This window comes from Camelus dromedarius, chromosome 26 (genome assembly GCF_036321535.1).
Source record: "Camelus dromedarius isolate mCamDro1 chromosome 26, mCamDro1.pat, whole genome shotgun sequence".
NCBI classification, from domain to species: domain Eukaryota; kingdom Metazoa; phylum Chordata; class Mammalia; order Artiodactyla; family Camelidae; genus Camelus; species Camelus dromedarius.
This window is the reverse complement of record NC_087461.1, coordinates 24,019,980-24,033,678: the sequence shown is the minus strand read 5'-3', so window position 1 is coordinate 24,033,678 and position 13,699 is coordinate 24,019,980. Positions and strand designations below refer to the sequence as shown.

Below are 13,699 nucleotides of genomic sequence, written 5' to 3'. Positions count from 1 at the left end.
ACACATATTAAAAGCTGCTTCTAAAAAAAGAAGAAAGAGAAGAGTAATGAACTCATCTACAAAACAGAAACAGTTGCAGACATAGTAAACAACCTTATGGTTACCCGGGAAAGGGAGTGGGAAGGGATACATTTGGGAGTTTGAGATTTGCAAATGTTAGCTACTATATATAAAAATAGATTTAAAAAAAAACAAATTTCTTCTGTATAGCACAGGGAACTATATACAATATCTTGTAATAACCTTTAATGAAAAAGAATATAAAAATGAATATATGGATATACATGCATGACTGGGACATTATGCTGCACACCAGAAATTGACACATTGTAACTGACTATATACTTCAATTTAAAAATTTAATGGAAGTGTTCATTAGTTATGAGGGAGAAGGAGTAAATATAATGAATCTGTCTTAAGGGAAAACTGGCAAATATAATAAAACATTATCAGGAAAAAAGAAATACATAATAATTTCTATAAAAACTAAAAAACAAAAAAAAGCTGCTTCTGTGACAAGAGCTTTTCACATAATGTGCCATTTTTATGTTTGTGCCAACATGTTCAAAGATCAATAGCAGTGGTGAATAGTACTTGGTCAGAACAGCAGATTTCTTCCCAATATATAATTTAATATTAGACATAAATAAAAATCGATTTTCTCATTAAGACACTGTGACTGTTACTGGAATATATAGTGTGTTAAAACTAGTTGGGCTAATCCCCACCAATCTGTATCTCTTTCTGAGAAGTTTATTTCCTAATAGATTGACACTATAATCTTTATTGACCTTTTCTGTGGAAGGTACCACCCACCGATACTTATATTCTGAAATTAAATTTGATGCTCATCAGCCTCAAGAAAAACTACAACTAAATTCTGTGCTGGACATTTACAAGTGGATATTACTTTATGCTCATTCTTTGTAGGGCTACATGAGTGTCATTTTTTAAAAAAATTCACATTTCATCGATTTCAACATTACTTTCATAATAGTAATACATTATTGTTCTAGCAAATAATTATCCATTAACTCCAGATCTGTGCTAACACATAAATAAGTTCATGTTTGATGCTTTAAAGTACAATGTTGTAGAACATGGCTGGTTCTTGTTTGTTTGTCTGTTTAGTGTAAGAATACCATACCAATATTTTAAAGCATTTGTTTGGTGTACTTAACAGTTTCAGAATGCTACTGGAGGCACTGGTTTTATTGCCTCAATGCTTCAGTTGCACTTGTCTGTTTAGATTCAGAAAGTAGATCTTTTAGGGGCCATGTTTACAGAATGAAAAACTTTTATGCGTCAACTAACTATGAATTGACTTTGAAAAGATATTGTGCTTGCATTCTAATGCAAATCCTTGTTCTCTACACATAAACATTTGTTGCAATCATAAACGCTTACACATATTTGTGGCATAAAAAAAGAAAATCTGAAAAGAGAACAATGAAAAAAACTCAACCTCTCGTGATTACATGGATGAGTCAGTAATTTCAACAGACTTTGGGGTCATTTGGGTCAAAGTTGTCATGTATGTCTTAATTCTCCTATGTAAATAAGGGCTGAGAATTTACATATAGAGCTTTTAAAAATCTTACAATTATAAATTAATCTTTTGGTTCCATATTTTTCATTTGAAAATGATCACCAAGATAAGTCCACTTACCATCTATCACTTAAAAGTTATTATGATATTATTGACTATATTTCCCATGCTGTACATTATACCTCCATGACTTATTTATTTTATAACTGAAATTTTTTTTTACCTCAGTCTCCCTCACCTACTTCACTTACCCATGCAGCCCTCTTCCCTCTGGCAACCACCAGTTTGTACTCTGTGTCTTTGAGTCTGTTTCTGTTTTGCTGGGTTTGTTCACTTGTTTCGAGTTTTAGACTCCACATGAAGTGAAATTATACACAGGATGTCTTTGTCCATCTGACTTATTTCACTTTCTCACAAAACCCTCTAGGTCCATGTATGTAGCCAATGGCAAGGTTTCATTCTTTATTATGGCTGAGTACTACTCCGTTGTACGTAAGTACCACATCTTCGTTACCTGTTCATCTGTTAGTGGACACAGGTTGCTTCCATATCTTGGCTATTGGAAATAAGGCTGCAGTGAACTTAGGTGTGCATATATCTTCTTCAATCAGTATTTTATTATCTTTGGGAAAATATCCAGAACTGGAATTGCTGGATCGTATGTTAGTTCTATTTTTAATTTTTTAAGGAAACTCCACACCGTTTTCCGTAGTAGCTGTGCCAATTTACAATTCCATCAACATTGTACAAGGATTCCCTTTTCTCCACATCCTCCCCAACAATTGTTATTTGCTATCTCTTTGGTCTCTTTGCTGACAGCCATTCTGACTGGTGTGACATGGTATCTTGTGGTTTTGATTTGTAGTTGCTTGATGATTAGTGATGTTAATCATCTTTTCATGTATCTGTTGGCCATCTGTATGTCTTCTTTGGAAAAAATGTCTATTCAGGTCCTCTGCGCATTTTTAATCAGGTTGTTTTTTAGATGTTGTATAAGTTCTTTGTATATTTGGGATATTAACTTCTTATTAGATATATCATTTGCACATATCTTTTCCCATTCAGTGTCTTTTCATCTTGTTGATACTTTCCTTCACTGTGTAAAAGCTTTTTAGTTGCTGTAGTTCCCTTTGTTTATTTTTGCTTTTGTTTCTGTTGCCTGAGGAGACATATCCAAAAAAGAAATACGTTGTGAAGACCAGTGTCAAAGAGCATACTGTTTGTGTTTCTTCTAGAAGTTGTATGGTTTCAGGTCTTACATTTAAGTCTTTAATCCATTTTGAATTTATTATTGTGCATGATGTGAGAAAGTAATCCAGCTTGAGTCTTTGGCATGTAGTGGTCCCATTTTACCAACACCATTCATTGAAGAGGCTGTCTCTTTCCCATTGTATATTCTTGCCTCCTTTGTTACAGATTAATTGACCATATCTGCAGGGGCTTACTCTGGGGCTTTCTGTCTGTTCACTGATGTGTGTGTCTGTTTTTGTGCTAGTACCGTCCTGTTTTGATTTCTGAAAGTCTGTAGTATAGTTTGAAATCAGGGAGCGTGATACTTCCAGCTTTGCTTTTTCTCAAGGTTAATCTGGCTACACGGGGTCTTCTGTGTTTCCATACACATTTTAGAATTCTTTGTTCTACCTCTGTAAAAAATGCCAGTAGTATAATTGTGACAGAGATTGCATTGAATCTGTAGATTGCCTTGGGTAATATGGTCATTTTAACAGTACAAACTTTACCGATCCATGAATACAGTTAATTTTTCTGTTTGTGTTGTCTCTAATTCTTTAATCATTGCCTTATAGTTTTGTAAGAACTAATCTTTTACCTCCTTAGGTAGGTTTATTCCTGGGTGTTTTATTCTTTTTGATGTGATGTTAAATGGGACAGTTTTCTTAATTTCTCTTTCTGGTAGGTTTTCATTAGTGTATAGAAATGCAACAGATTTCTTTTTAACATTTTTTTAATTGAGTTATAGTCATTTTACAATGTTGTTTCAAATTCCAGTGTGTAGAGCACAGTTTTTCAGTTATACATGAATATAGATACATTCATTCATTGTCAGATATTTTTCTCTGTGAGCTACCAAAAGATCTTATATATATTTCCCTGTGCTATACAGTACAATCTTGTTTTTCTGTTCTACATTTTGAAATCCCAGTCTGTCCCCCAGCAACCACAAGTTTGTATTCTATGTCTATGAGTCTGTTTCTGTTTTGTATTTTATGGTTTTTTTTTTTTTTTGGTTTATTTGTTTTTTAAGATTCCACATATGAATGATCTCATACGGTATTTTTTTTTTTTTTTTCTGGCTTACTTCACTTAGAATGACATTCTCCAGGAACATCCATGTTGCTGCAAATGGTGTTATGTTGTCGTTTTTTATGGCTGAGTAGTATTCCATTGTATAAATATACCACTTCTTCTTTATCCAGTTATCCGTTGATGGACATTTAGGCTGTCTCCATGTCTTGGCTATTGTAAATAGTGCTGCTGTGAACATTGGGGTGCAGGTGTCATTTTGAAGTAGGGTTCCTCCTGGATATAAGCCCAGGAGCAGGATGACTTGGTCATATAGTAAGTCTATTCCTAGTCTTTTGAGGAATCTCCACACTGTTTTCCACAGTGGCTGCACCAAACTGCATTCCCACCAGCAGTGAAGGAGGATTCCGTTTTCTCCACAGCCTCTCCAGCATTTGTCATTTGTGGACTTTTGAATGATGGCCATTCTGACTGGTGTGAGGTGATACCTCATTGTAGTTTTGATTTGCATTTCTCTGATAATTAGTGATATTGAGCATTTTTTCATGTGCCTATTGATCATTTGTATGTCTTCCTTGGAGAATTGCTTGTTTAGGTCTTCTGCCCATTTTTGGATTGGGTTGTTTGTTTTTTTCTTAGTAAGTCATATGAGCTGCTTATACATTCTGGAGATCAAGCCTTTGTTGGTTTCATTTGCAAAAATTTTCTCCCATTCCGTAGGTGTCATTTTGTTTTACTTATGGTTTCCTTTGCTGTGCAGAAGCCTGTAAATTTAATTAGGTCCCATTAGTTTATTCTTGCTTTTATTTCTATTGCTTGGGTAGTCTACCCTAGGAGAATATTTTTGAGATGTATGTCAGATAATGTTTTGCCTATATTTTCTTCTACAAGGTTTATTGTGAAATGCAACAGATTTTTTGTATGTTGATTTTATATTCTACAACTTTACCAAATTCACTGATGGATTCTAGTAGGTTTTTGGTGGTATCTTTAGGATTTCCTATGAATAGGGTCATGTCATCTGCAAATAGCGACAGTCTGACTTCTTCCTTTCCAATTTGGATTCATTTTATTTCTTGTCTGATTGCTATGGACTATTGGTTAGGACTTCCAATACTATGTTGAATAAAAGTGACAAAAGTTTTTCTTTGTAGTTGATTTCTAGTCTAGTGTTTGGAAAATATACTTGACATAATTTCAGTCTTCTTACATTTACTGACACTTGTTTTGTGGCCTAGTATATGATCTGTCCTGGAGGATGTTCCATTTGCACTTGAAAGGAATGTTCTGCTTTTGGATGGAATGTTTTCTGTGTATCTGTTAAATCCATCTGGTCTTAGGTGTCATTTAAGGCCACTGTTTCTTTATTGATTTTCGGCCTGAGTAATCTGTCCATTAATGTTAGATGGGTTTTAAGGTCCCTTATTATTATTCTGTTACTGTCAGTTTCTCCCTTACGTCTGTTAGTATTTTATGTATTTAAGTGCTCCTATGTTGGGTGCATATATATTTTCAATTGTTATACCTTCTTGTTGGAGTGACCCCTTTATCATTATGTAACACCTTTCTTTGTTTCTTGTTACAGTGCTTGTTTAAAAGCATTTTTTTCTTCTTTTGTTCTCTTCCCTTTTGATTTGATGACTATCTTTAGTGTATGTTTGGATTTTTCTCTTGTTTGTGTGTATCTATTATACATTTTTGACTTGTGGTTACCATGAGGTTCATTTATAATCATATATACATATATACATACACACACACACATACATATATATATGCACACACATGATTATTTTAAATTGCTGATCTTGAATCTGAATGCATCATAACAACTCTGCATTTTATTCCCCCTCCCATGTTTAATGTTTTTGACATCATATTTCACATCTTTTGTGTGTCCCCTAACTACTTACTGTGCATAAAGATGATTTTACTGCTTTATCTTTTAATCTTTCTGCTAGCTTCATAAGTGGTTGATCTATACCACCTTTACTGTTCGCTTGCCTTTACCAATAAAGTTTTCCTTTTTCCTTTTTTTTTTTTTCCTGCTTAGAGAAGCCTTTCTAACATTCCTCGTAAAGTTGGCACCGCGGTGCTGAACTCTTTTGGCCTTTGCTTCTCTGTAAATCTCCTTACTGTGCCTTCAAATCTGAAGACAGAGATCCTTGATTATAGATTTTTTCCTTTCATCACTTTGAATATATCATGCCGCTCCATTCTGGCCTGCAAAGTTTCTGCTGAAAAGTCAGCTCATAGTCTTATGGGAGTTCCCTTGTACATAATGAATTTCTTCTCTCTTGCTGCTTTTAAGATTTTCTCTTTATCTTTAACTTTTTGCCATTTTAATTATCATGTGTTGATGTGGGACCTCTCTGGGTCCATCTTGTTTGGGACTCTCTGTGTTTCCTGGACCTGAATGTCTGTTTCTTTCCCCAGGTTAGGGACGTTCTCAGCTATTATTTCTTCAAATATGTGCTTAGCAGCTTTCTCCCTTCTCTTTCTGAGACCACTTTCGTGTGAATGTGAGTACTTGATGTTGTCCTAGAGGTCTTTTAAACCATTCTCATTTTTTAAAGTTCTTTTTTCTTTTTCTCTGTTCAGCTTGTGTGATTTCTACTACTCTGTCTTCTAGTTCACATACCTATTCCTCTGTATCATCTAATCTACTGTTGAGCCTTCTAGTGTATTTTTTATCTCAGTTATTGTATTCTTCAGCTGTTTCTTCCTTATATTTTATCTTTTTTTAACTTCTCACCATGTTCATCCATTCTTTCCCCACGTTTGCTGAGCCTCTTTATGATTGTGACCTTGAACTCCCTATCGGGTAGATTGCTTACCTCCACTTCCCTTAGTTCTTCTCAGGTTTTGTCTTTGTTCCTTCATTTGGAGCATATACCTCTGTCTCCTCATTTTGCATTGCTCTCTGTTTATTCCTGTGTATTAGTAGGTGAGTTACATTTCCCAATCTTGGAGAAGCGGCCTTATGATGGGAACATCCCATGGGGCCCAGCAGCACACTCCTCTCTGGTCATTGGGGCTACCTGCTCTAGGGAAGTCCCTGTGTGGGCTGTGTGGGCCCATCTGTTGTGGTAGGGCTGACCACCATGGGCATGCTGGTCCACAGCCCAGTTGGCTGCCGGGCCCTGCCTCATGTGGTGGCTCCCAGCCCACCATTGTGCAGAGCCAGATGCCAGCATGGCTGGTTGCAGGCCCCAGGGTGCCCTAGGGCTGGTCCTGGCCTGCTGCTGGGCAGGAAAGCACCCAATGCTGATGGGCTAGAGGAAGACTCCAAGGTGATGGCACTTGCCAGCACCTGTGTCATTGTGGTAGAATGAGCTCCCAGAAGTGTCTACTGCCTGCATCTGTGTCCCCAGGGACTGGGTGCCTCCTCCCTCTCCAGAAGGCTCTCTAAGATCAGCAAGTGAGTCTGACCCAGGCTCCTATCAGATTACTGCCCCCATGCCAGGACTCAGAGCATGTGGGATTTTGCGTGCGCCCTTAAGAGTGGGGTCTCTGTGTCCCACAGGCCTCTGGCTCTCGTGAAAGTAAGCCCTGCTGGCCTTCAGCGCCGAAGTTCTGGGGGCTCATCTTCCCGATGCAGGAACCCCAGGCCGGGGAGCCTGATAAGGGGCTGAGACCCCTCACTGAACAGGGAGGACCTCTGCTGTCATACTTACTCCCTGCTTGCGGGTCTCCCACCCAGGGGTGTGGTGTTTGCGGGTCTCCCACCCAGCGGTGTGGTGTTTGCGGGTCTCCCACCCAGCGGTATGGATGGGTCTGGACTATACCTTGTCTCCACCCCTCCTACCCGTCTTGTGGCTCCTTCTTCATATCTTCAGTTGTGAAAGGTTTTTTTTGCTAGCCTTCAGGTCGTTCTCATCCATACCTGCTCTGTAAATAGCTGTGATTCTGGTGTGCCCCTCGGGAGGAGGTGCGTTCAGGGTGTTCCTACTCTGCCATCTCAGCCCCAGCCTCCAAAATCTTTTTCTTTTTCTTTTTCTTTTTAAAAAGCATCTTTGCATTTAGTTAATATGAATAGTTTATTAAATGTAAAGCTTTAAATGAAACTTTTCCTAGCATCACTTCATTAACCCCTAAGTGGGCTGTATTCCTGTGGCTGAAATGAATGTGCTCTTAATCAAATCACACATGACACACTGGCCTACTCTCAGGAACGAATTAAATGCACAAAAGTAATTAAAAGTAATAGGCTTTTCTCATTATCTTAATTATCCAGCTGGCACTTTTTAAACACAAGTTTAACAAGCGTTTCGACTAATGAGGATTGATGTGCGTGGCCTTTATTCTTTCTTCCCAGAATCTGCACACAAAGTGACTTCCTAAATTCTTATGAAATAATAATAAAAAAAAGTTACATTTCTGCTTTGAATAGGAACATTCTTTTACTTTCGAAGCTAGCAAGCACATTCACTTAAGTGCAGTGTCTGAATTCCCAATTTGCAAATTCCAAAATGATTTTTTAATGCACTTTTTTGGTTTTTCCTCGGATATCATCATCCAGTTTGATCTTCCTTAGCCCTGAGTCAAGAGTCCTAACAGACCTGCCGCGTGCGTGCTGCACGGGCTCAGTGCGCTTCTCATCTTCATTAAGCTGAGCTTCAACTTCTCAGGGTTTTTTGAGATCAGAATGCATTTTGAAATCAGCGGATTTGACTTCTGCCACTTTCTGTAGCCAGAGTCTCTTGCCTTCCACATACACCGCTTTTCATCACTGTTTGAAGTGTGGGACAGCTTGGAACAGGGTGAGAGGCTTGGAGACGTAACGGATCACGGCCACAGACAGACAGCAGAGCAGCAGGCTACCTGCGCTCGTGTTCTGTCTGCTTTGATAAGATGCTAGATTGAAGGGAGAGAACGCAGACTCTTGAAGCAGACGGACAGGCTTCTGAATCACAGTTAAGCTGCGCTCCAGATGTGCGATCTTAGGAGAATTCCTCACCCTCTCATTGTCTCAGTTTTCTCATCTGTAAGACGAGGATAATCATACCTTTCTCGTAGGGATGTTTTGAGGATTAGTAACGGGGTGTGGAACGCAAGCCTGCCGCACAGGAGGACGTGCTTGTGTCACTGCCATCCCCTCCCAAAGCCTGTTGTCTGTGATTATAAACATGTGCCATTTAGACGGTCTTCCTGCTTCTCTTCAGCTTTAACAGGCACAACTGAAAACAAACCAGCGTAGCCTATTTGTATACATCCGTATAAATGTATTTCACCAGTTGTGATGAAAATTCACGTACTGGAGACGAAATGAATCTGTCCCATGCCAGAGGCGGGTGAACCAACCTGACTCGTGTGCGCCCCTAAACTGACTGGTGGAAATAGGTCTCGTATTCTAAATACAAACCAGCCAACTGAAAAGGTGAACGTAGGCCTCCCCACAGAAGGGGACAGGAGTGTGGATGTCAGTTGGGACCTTGAGGTCAAGATCCAAAGAGGAAAAACTCTAGAACTTGGTCTGCGTGGAGGGCAGAGTTGATCCAAGGGCCTGGCAGGGAAAATGCTGTTTACTGGCCGGCCGCACAGTTTCGTAGTGAGCATGATTGAAAGTATATCGCTAGTTTAACCTTTTTGGAACAGTGTCCTACCTTTGAAGATGATGACTTCAGAGAACCTAATCTAGGGGAAGTTTTTAGATAAAATCGTTTGCCACCACACATTCTTGGCATAGCGCGCGAGTGTGCGGTGAAGCCAGCTCGCGAGTAAGGGGACGTGACGGTGGACACTGCAAACAGTCCAAACTGAAGGGTGACACATTAGAGACAGCATACTTTTCCCCACTAATTCAAACATACCTAGTTTTTCCCTCCAGAGTTAAAATAAAGTACTGTGGTTTTTTGGCAGGGGTAGAAGAAGAAAGGAAAAAAGAAAAAAAGGCTAGACTTTCGCTCAGCAAATTAGCTCACACCCTGGGAAGCACTCCAGAGCTGAGACCCGCCGAAGGAACCGTAAATTCACATTCTCCTTTCAGGCCTCAGTGGAGAGGGGGCATCGCAGACCGCGGCCCACTCTTTAAAGTTTTGGTGTCGTGTTTTGTTTGCTGCGGTTCAGAGCTTATGTAACTGAGTTTGCATCATCTGTAAAAGGGTAAGTTTTAGCACTTACTCAAAGTGTTGCTTGTCCCATCGGGGTAGACAAAACACACGAGCCCTGCGCAGGGCGTGGCACTTCACAGACCGCCAGTGAAAGCTGATCGCTGCCCCCTCCTTGTCTCATAGTCTCCAGTTTTACCTCCATGTGATTCCATCTGCAAGAAGACCCCAGCCCTGGCCTCTGAGTTTAGGAGATGGACTTCTTCTCCTTAAACTCACTGTTCCACAGCCAAATTCATCACCTTCCCCTCTGCTTCTCTTTATCTTAAGATCAGGAAAGCCAAGTTCAAATGTGAGCTCTGCCAGTTTCTCTCAGTGACTTTGAGCACTTCACCTAACCATCAGACCCAGGCATTCTGGCTGCAGGTGCTTTTCACTGGAACTCCCACTCCTTTGGTTCATTCGGCAAATAGTTTTACCTCCATAACGGCATGATGACTGAGTCTAATTTAAATTGACAGCTAGGAAAACAGATGATGACCAAGCCAATGACATCTGTGTTCACAGAGCTCAAGTCTGTTAGAGGATAAAGACAAGTAAACGGACAATGATGACAGAGTATGACTGGTCCTTTGCGGTGGGAGGACAGGGAACATGTGAGCTCGGTCCCCAACCCAAATGTAAAATGTCAGGAGAGAATCTCTACGGCGTATCCAGGATGAATTCCGAACAACAAGCGTGAATTTGCAGGCGAGGAAAGGGCGGGAGTGTTTCTGCAAAAGCAAGCGGCGTGTGGTGAGGACCTGCCCGCACAAAAAAGAACCTGCCACATCCCAGGAAGCGGGGGTCCCGTGTAGCCAGAGTGTGCGGTGCCTGGTGGGAGCAGGAAGGATGGAGAGGAGAGAGGAGGGATGCAGAGCTCACAGCACGCCCCCTGGGCAGACCTGGCAGAGGGTCATGTTTGATTCTGTTCTCAGTGGAGGAAGAACAAGAGGTGCCCGTGACCCCAACCCGTGACCCCAACCCGCTCGGTGGAGACGGGAGGGAGCAGTCGCTGGAGGAGAGCATAGGGCTATGGCAAGTGTTCTTGAGTGTTTTTGGTTTTCCTGTTGTTTTGAGGTAGGAGACAACGTTCATTTTAAGTAATGGTGGGAAGGAGCTAAGAAAGCGAGAGAGGTTAAGATTCAGGAAGCGAAACCTCTAAGAGGACGTGGGAGCACCTGCCTGGAGAGAGGATGGGGTGGTGCCGATGGGCCCCGAAGCGTTCCTGGAAGGGACTCTGCAGAACTGCCTTTGTGGCACTTTGTTCTCTGAAGTCGCCGAGGTCTTCTGCTGAGCCTGCGGTGGCGGCGGTGGCCCCGAGCCGTCAGTTCACGCAGCGGTAACATTGAGGGCAACACGTGACCCAGCTGTTTACTTAGGGTTTTTGAGTATCAGGAGGGAGAGGTCCAGGATGCTCTGATAACGTGAAAATGAGAAACAGGGTCAGGAGAGATGCTCTTGAGGAAGAGTTCCTCAAGCTGAGCCCTGAAGGAGGTGTCGGAATTACCTGGGGCTTCGGGTGAAGGGGAGCTTGAGGCAGGAGGAAAGTTGGGGATCAGATGCCACAGAGCTTTCTAAGCCACATCACGATTTGAGTCCTGTTCAAAAGAGCCACTAGAAACTACGTTTCCAAGAGTGTTAGGCAAGGGAGCACAGGTCAGAGCAGCTCTGAGAAGCCCACGCTGGCGGCTGAGCAGGCGGGGAGGCTGACCCAGCAGAGGAGGCACAAAAGGTCATCTCTTGAACTCATGGGCAGCTGTGGTGAGGCGCAGATCTGAGGATGCTTCCGAGGGAAAAGGGACAGCCTCCGGCAACTGTCTCATTACATGGATGTGCGAGAGTAGCGGAAACTCCAGGTGTGAGGAGAGAGGAGTTGGAGGACCGAGATGACCATCTGGAGATCCGGGGAATGCAACTGGTAAGGAAAACGGAGTAACAGCTGGGGGCACGGCGGTGTGTGCTGCTGCTCCGGGCTTGGGTGGCTTTTCCGCAGTCCCGCGTGGATGTGGGGAAGAGCCATGAGCCCCATCTTAGGGAAGTTTCCTCCACAAGTGTGATCAAAGGCCAGCGTGCAAGAGCCTTCAGGGAGAGATTATGGCCCATGGATGTGAAGACACGAAGGACTGTCAGATTGAAAGGGAAGGAGAAAAAACACAGGAGGTCCTCTGGATAATAGGCATGGGAGAGGTGCCTGCGTGAGAGATCGGAAAGGATCAGAGATTGAAATCACACTGGAAAGTCTGAGTTTAATACTTTAGTAACAAAATAGCTCCCAGTGAGGGCAGAGGCAGGGTTTGCCTAAGTAGCTGAAGTGAAGGTAGCAGGGAAGGTTGCCAGTGCTCAGGCATCAGGGAAGTAAGAGGGTGGGTACATTCTGAAGGGTATCCCCAGGGGTGTTGAAGCCACCCAAGATGGTGGCAGGATTGGGGTGCAGAGAGTGGCGAGCGGTGGTCCCATGCGGGGCGGGACTGACCACTGGGGAGCACTGTGGACATCTGCAAAGGCACTTTTTTTCTTTCTTTTTTGTTAATGTCGAATGGCTGAGGCCCCCAGGGACATAGACTTGACATTTCTACGGAACAAAAATCTGACCCGCATCCCACGTGACGTCCAAATGTGCTGGACGCTCAGGGACTGAAGAGATGACTCAGCTGCCCCGTGCCACAGAGATGCTTATGCTGTATCTGCACATACATCGCAGCTCCTTTGTAAAATTTATATTTTCTCTACTTTGATAGTCTTGACATGTTGCGTCCCTGTTTCCCTATTAAGGCTGGTTTTTTTCTTTCTTTTTTCCCCTCTTCCCCTATCACATGCCAGTAGGACGCCTCTGTGGTTTCTCTCTAGTTGCTGGTCTCTGTTCTGATGTCTGCCTGTGCCTCTGGGCTGTTGTCTTCCTGTGCTTTCTTGTACAGAACGGTTCCAGATCTTACGACTTCAGAGTCCAAACTTATTTATTACAAGTAGGTGCAGACATCTGACTTCATTTTCTTCAGTCACACCCAAGTATTTACATACTGATAAATGCCCACTGTTTTATTATAAATTACTTTTTCTTTTATCTTTTCTGTATCACAATCAGGGTATTATATGAATTTGGAGGGAGAAGTTGATATGCCCTCATGAGTTACATTAGCTGGGAATGCCATTTCAGGATCCAACTGGGGTAATACAGAGTATTTTAAAAAGAGAGAGTTGAGAAGTGCTGTCTCAGGGAATTGGTGCGTGATAGCAGTGTGTGGGAAGGTGGACGGCGGTTGTGAATGACCAGCTGGGGGACAGGTCCAGTTACACAGGGCAGCACAGTCCCCAACTCGGGCATCTTCATCTTCCCTCAGACTGTGCCCTCTGCCCGGGATGCCCACCCAACTCTGTTCTGTCCACCTGTATGTTCTTTATTGTCCGGAATAAAACCTCAGTCTTCTCAAAGCTTGGGAGAGTGAGCACGCAAAGGAACGAACACGTGACCACCTGGACGCTGTGCTGGTTACTAGCCATAAAGCGAGCATAATTCCTTTTAGAATTAGAATGAAGTACACCCAAGGCTCAAAGCCTCTAACTTGTCTGGTGTCTTGTCCTTTCAGGAATACCACAACAAATGTCACAGCCCGGGTGGCTTGTGAACAACAGAAGTCAATTTCTAACGGTTCTGGAGGCTGGAAATGGGGGTCAGGGTGCCAGCAGGGTGGGGTGGGGTGAGGCCTGTCCTCTCTCTTCATGTCTGCACGTGGCCAGAGAGCTCTGTGAAATCTTATGTCAGAGCACAGATCATACTGATGGTGGCTCCACCCTTGTG

General features: G+C 42.4%; 1 protein-coding gene across 2 annotated transcripts in view; it reads left to right on the top strand.

The window, feature by feature from the left end:
- MPP7 (MAGUK p55 scaffold protein 7) overlaps positions 1 to 13,699 on the top strand; it is a 222,594-nt gene that overhangs the window by 191,723 nt on the left and 17,172 nt on the right. The window lies entirely within an intron of this gene.